Source organism: Petaurus breviceps, unplaced genomic scaffold, assembly GCF_028583685.1.
Source record: "Petaurus breviceps papuanus isolate PSGF00001 unplaced genomic scaffold, PetGlider_PUasm1.0 189, whole genome shotgun sequence".
Taxonomy (NCBI): Eukaryota; Metazoa; Chordata; class Mammalia; order Diprotodontia; family Petauridae; genus Petaurus; species Petaurus breviceps.
In genome coordinates, this window is record NW_027185809.1 from 47,902,112 (window position 1) to 47,907,562 (window position 5,451).

The following is a 5,451-nucleotide window of genomic DNA, read 5'->3' on the forward strand; positions in this document are numbered from 1 at the left end:
AGAGACAGAGAGACAGAGAGAGACAGAGAGAGAGAGAGACAGAGAGAGAGAGACAGAGAGAAAGACAGAGAGACAGAGAGAGAGACAGAGAGAGAGACAGAGAGAGACAGAGACAGAGAGAGAGACAGAGACAGAGAGGGAGAGAGACAGAGACAGAGAGAGAGACAAGAGACAGATAGAGACAGAGAAAGACAAAGACAGAGACAGACAGAGACAAAGAGAGACAGAGAAAGAGAAACAGAGGCTGAGAAAGGGACAGAGAGACACACACAGAGAAGGAGACAGAGAGGGAGATAGAAATAGAGGGAGACAGAGATAAAGAGAGACAGAAAGAGGAAAGTCAATCTTTAATTACTACTAATATTCCATTTCTAAGTTTGTTTTATATTCCCAGAATTTGTCTCTTTTAAATTAAGCTCCTTGATAAAAATGCAAATAATATTGAGTTATTGGGGGCTAAAGGATTAGTAATATAATACACAAAGTCATACATAGTCCACCATTTCCTCTCCTCTCACTCTAATTTTTTTGCAATCTCATTTTGTCTTCATCATTTAACTGAAGCTATCTGATCTAAGGTTTCCAATAATCTCATGATTGTAGACCTCATGTCCTTTTCTTTTTTTACTTTTTTATCACTTTTTAAATTGTTCACAAACATTTCCTACATAATCCAACATACAACAGAGAAATGGTACATCTTTCTTTCAAATCTGCATACAATGGAAAAACAAGTATATATATATATTTTTACAAAGTTTAACTAGTAGACACCAGGCAAGTTGACAGTTTTTATAGTCTACAAGTGAGGAATTATCTAAAATTAATCAGAATTTGTTCAGCTTCAGTCATTTTCATAACCAACTGTTATTCTGATTAGTGAAACTTGCTGCTAATCAGGCTTCAGGTGTGTACTTAGAACAATTTTTGTGGTACTGCTCCCAGCTTGGTTGTTCTTCACAATTACTAATATAGAAAATTATGCTGCAAGTAGGGGCAAGCATTTGCAAAAACCATCTTGTTGCATGAATGAATGTGATGCGATTCCTTCCCAAGCAATGGACTTTCAAGTCATCAAGCTGTCACCAGGACTATTTGCTTATTATGTGTCCAAGAAGATAACGCCTATATCCACAGAGGAGCGGGAAATCAAACTTAGTGTTTAATTAGTGCTGCTTTTGTCTATGGGGAAATATTTATCCACTTGAGATTTAATGTCTTAAAAAAATGAACACCAAAAATAGGTTCACTAAATTTATTTTAAAAATCCTAAAACGTTTCTTACAAAAGAGCATTACATTCTGCACACTTCTCTGAATGGATGCCAGGGACACGTGGACTATTGATACTCTTTCTCCCCTGTCCCACCTCCCCCCCAAAAAAATTACAGTGACCACAAAGCAAGGGGTTCACAATAGTTACAGGAGGGGAAAAATTATTATTATTATTTTACCACCAACAATGAACAAAAATAAAATTCACTCTCTCTGCTGCTGTTTCAAAATTTCAATGTTAGTTTTGCACGCCCTTCCCCCCCCATACAACCCTGTTTGTAAGGAACTAAAATATTACATCTGGTGAACAGCAAAGATTTCACTACACCTCAAATGTAGAACACCTATGAAGCAGAGGAATGTTGGCTTTTTAAACAGAAGGAGATAAAAAAAAAAAATAAAGATGCGGGACTCCTTCAGTTCTTCACTAGTCTTAGAAAAACTTTCCAGAATACTGCTTCACACTGTTTTGCAGTAAATACTGTACATTCTGTATCTGGTCCTGTGTTCCTGTAATGGTAATAAATTTATCCTCAGATCCTTCCAAAGGCTCATCAATTTTGATTGATGCTCCAGATTCATGACGTATTTGTTTGATTCGCTGACCACCTTTGCCAATAATAGATCCAGGCAAATCTTTGGGAATAGTTACTTGTGTTGTAATAATGGGTCCACCAAGATCACCATATGAGCCACGGCCCCCTGTATAGGAATAATCATATCCAGAACCACCCGTAAACTCATGGTACTCAACCTTGGTTCATAAGCCATCTGCCATTCAGAAGGACTCCATGTATCTATTGCAGAGTCCCAAGTCTCATCAGCACTAAAACCAACCATGCCATCATAATGGTCACTGGGTCTTCCTCTTCTGTCATAAGCCATAAGATCTCCTCCTTTAAGTGGTGGTGGTGGAGGAAGAGAAAGATTTCGATCTCTGCTAACCCCCTGCCACTACATCCCGGAGGAGTTGGTAGGGGTCCTCTGCGAGGGCTCATGTCACCATGATCTCTTCTAGATGAGGGCATTGGACGCCCACCACGACCTGGGGGCATTCTATCAAAGCCTCCTCTTCCCCTCATGGGAAATCCCACAGGGAGTCCTCGTCGATCATCAAACATCATTGTGAAACCACTGTAGTCATAGGTTTCATCATAAAAATTGGGATCGTAGGACTATGCACGTCCTTTGATGGGAGACTCAGATATAAGATCCAGTATGATCTTTATGCACTCCACAACCCTATCAGGCTTTCCTCCGATAAGAACAACTCTGTGGAATGAGGACAGCATTCCTGGAAAAGCTTGATAGTTGTCTGAGTATTCTCTCAAAGTTCTTTCATTTTAGCACCTTTGACCCCAATAGTTCCTCCTGCCAGACTCTGGTGAATCAACAGTCTTAACTCGAAGTCAAATTCGCTTCCTTTATAGTGATGGTAATTTAAGCATTCCACAGCATCAGATTCGAGCAGGAGCTGGCTGGTTGCAGTGGGTTATGGCAACTGCAGGGCCTCTTCCAAGGTAGGGATGATTTTCTTCAGAATTTCTCCAATTGTTTCAATATCTGCACTGATACTCAATATGCTCTCGGGGCCACGGCTGTCTGGGACTGAAACACTGGCATTGTAGTCTGTATGAAGTGCTTTAATATTTTTGCCTCCTTTCCCAATCACTGCTCCAGCATTCTTGCTTTGAAGCAAAATGCGCAATTCAACCATGCAGGGCGCTTACCAAATTCACCATTGGTTTCAGTATTGGGTAATGTTTCTTCTGGCTGCTCAGTCTCCATTTTCTCAGATTAAATGGGTAGGCAATCACATGAGGCCGTCTTCTTGTCTATGCTGCAGCTGCCCCAGTCCCTCATGTCCTTTTCTTAATCCTCATCCTTCTTGGCCTCTTTTTTTTTTTTTTTTTTTTGCTTTTTGGAGAGGGGAGGGCAGGGCAATTGGGATTAAGTGACTTGACCAAGGTCACACGGCTGGTAAGTGTTAAGCATCTGAGGCCAGATTTGAACTCCTGACTCCAGAGCCAGTGCTCTATGCACTGCCCCACCTAGCTGCCCCCATTCTTGACCTCTTTATAGCTTCTGAAATGGTTAATCTTCTTCTCTTGGAGATTCTCTCCTTCACATGTTTTCATGCCCACTACTTCTGCGTGTTCTTTGCTAGTTCTTTATCAATGTGCCCACTTGTCATGGGTATCTCATAAGGCTCTCTCATGGACTCCCTTCTCTTTTTCCTTGGAGAGCTCATCAGTTTCTAGGAGTCCAATGATAATCTTTATGCAGATGATTCCCAGTTCTACCAGGCCTAATCTGGTTCTGGAGTTATAGCCTCACATCAGCAATTACCTTTTGGGTATCAAGAATTGGATGCCCCATAGGCATCTCCAACTCAACATATCCCTAACAGAATTCATTCTTTCCCCACTCCCAACATTCCCCTCTTCCATACTTTTCTATTACTCTCAAGGGCACCACCATTCTCTTATCCGCCCAGACTTACAATCTTGGTGTCATTCTTGAGTCTCCACTGTTATTCATCTTACATATACTAATCATTGTAAAATTTTGTCATTTCTTCTTTATAGTGTCTCTCATATATTTCCACACTCACAAAGTTGTAATCCTAGTTAAAGCCCTCATCAGGGGAAAGGAAAATACATTTATACAGTGCCTATTATATGCCATATGTTCTGATAAACCCTTTATAAATATTATCTCTTTTTGATCCTTGCAACAACCCTGGGAGGTAGGTGCTATTATCATCCACATTGTTTAAGTAAGGGAATAGAGGAAAATAGAGGTTGAGTTCCTCAGGGTCACATAGCTAATTAGTGTCTGAGGTCAATTTGAACTAAGGTCTCCCTTTCTCCAGACCCAGCATTCTATCCACTGAACCATTAGCTCCCTCCTCTGCCTTTACTATTGCAATAATTGTCTAATTGTTCTTCTTATCTCAGGCCTCTCCCCATTCCAAATCATTTTCAATTCAGCTGTCAAAGTATGTGTTTGTGTGTATGTGTTTAACATCTCCCTTTCAATCAATAAACCCCAATGAATTCCCATCACCTCTAGGATCAGATATAAAGTCCTCTGTTTAGAATCAAAAGCTCTTCATAGAATGGCCCAGTCACTATATTTTTAAAAATCTCTTTTCATGATACTGCTCCCTTTCATACTCTCTATGATCCAGCAGCCTTCTTACATTGAACCATACATGACATGCCCTCTGGTCCACTGTCTACACTGGTCATCTCTTGTATGGAATGTTCTCCTTTTGTTCTTCTCACATTTTAAGTTCTTGGTTTCATTCAAGACTCAGATCAAATCCTACCTTTCTAGGAGGCCTTTTCCAGTTTCCCAGGGACGCATAAAATTATATATCTGTTGTCTCCTCCATTAGAGTGTGAACACCGTAGAGACCATGGGGCATTTGCTTAGGGTAGATAAGACAATAACTTACAAAATAGAGAAGGCAATGCTGAATTCTTATTTGGTTTCTGTTTTCTCTGCCTTTATACTGGAATAAAAGAGCAAAAATGATTAACAGGAAATTGAAACAAAGACAAGCAAGGAAATAGTAAGAGAACCCTAACTGGCCCTATACAAATTCAAATCATGTGGCCCAGATGGACCACATCCTTGTGTCATAAAAGCTTGGCAGATGTTTCTGAGCCATGCTAAACAGGAGAAGTAGCACAAGATTGGAAAAGGGCAAATGTCCTATTTTTATTTTAAAGGAAAGAGAACAGAACCTATAAATGATAGAACACTGAGCTTGACTTTACTTCCTGGGGAAATTCTAGAACACATTATTAGAAAAAGAGAGTTGGTGAACATTTTTTAAAAAAGGTGTTGTTTAAAAGGAGTCAGCATGATTTTATCAAAAATAAGTCATTTCAGACTAACCTTTCCTTTCTTTTCCTTTCCTTTCCCTTGCTTTCCTTTGCTTTCCCTTCCTTCCTTCCTCCCTTCTCTCTCTGTCTCTCTCTCTCTCTGTCTCTCTGTCTCTGTCTCTGTCTCTCTTCTGTCTCTCTCTGTCTCTCTCTCTGTCTCTCTCTCTGTCTCTCTCTCTGTCTCTCTCTCTCTGTCTCTCTCTCTGTCTCTCTCTCTCTCTCTGTCTCTCTCTGTCTCTCTCTCTCTGTCTCTCTCTCTCTCTGTCTCTCTCTGTCTCTCT

The 5,451-nt window shown here is 40.3% G+C and overlaps 1 pseudogene; it reads right to left on the reverse strand.

Moving 5' to 3' along the window:
• Window positions 1–1,551: 1,551 nt before the first annotated feature.
• On the reverse strand, window positions 1,552–3,136 carry LOC138164487 (heterogeneous nuclear ribonucleoprotein K pseudogene; annotated as a pseudogene).
• Window positions 3,137–5,451: the final 2,315 nt, after the last annotated feature.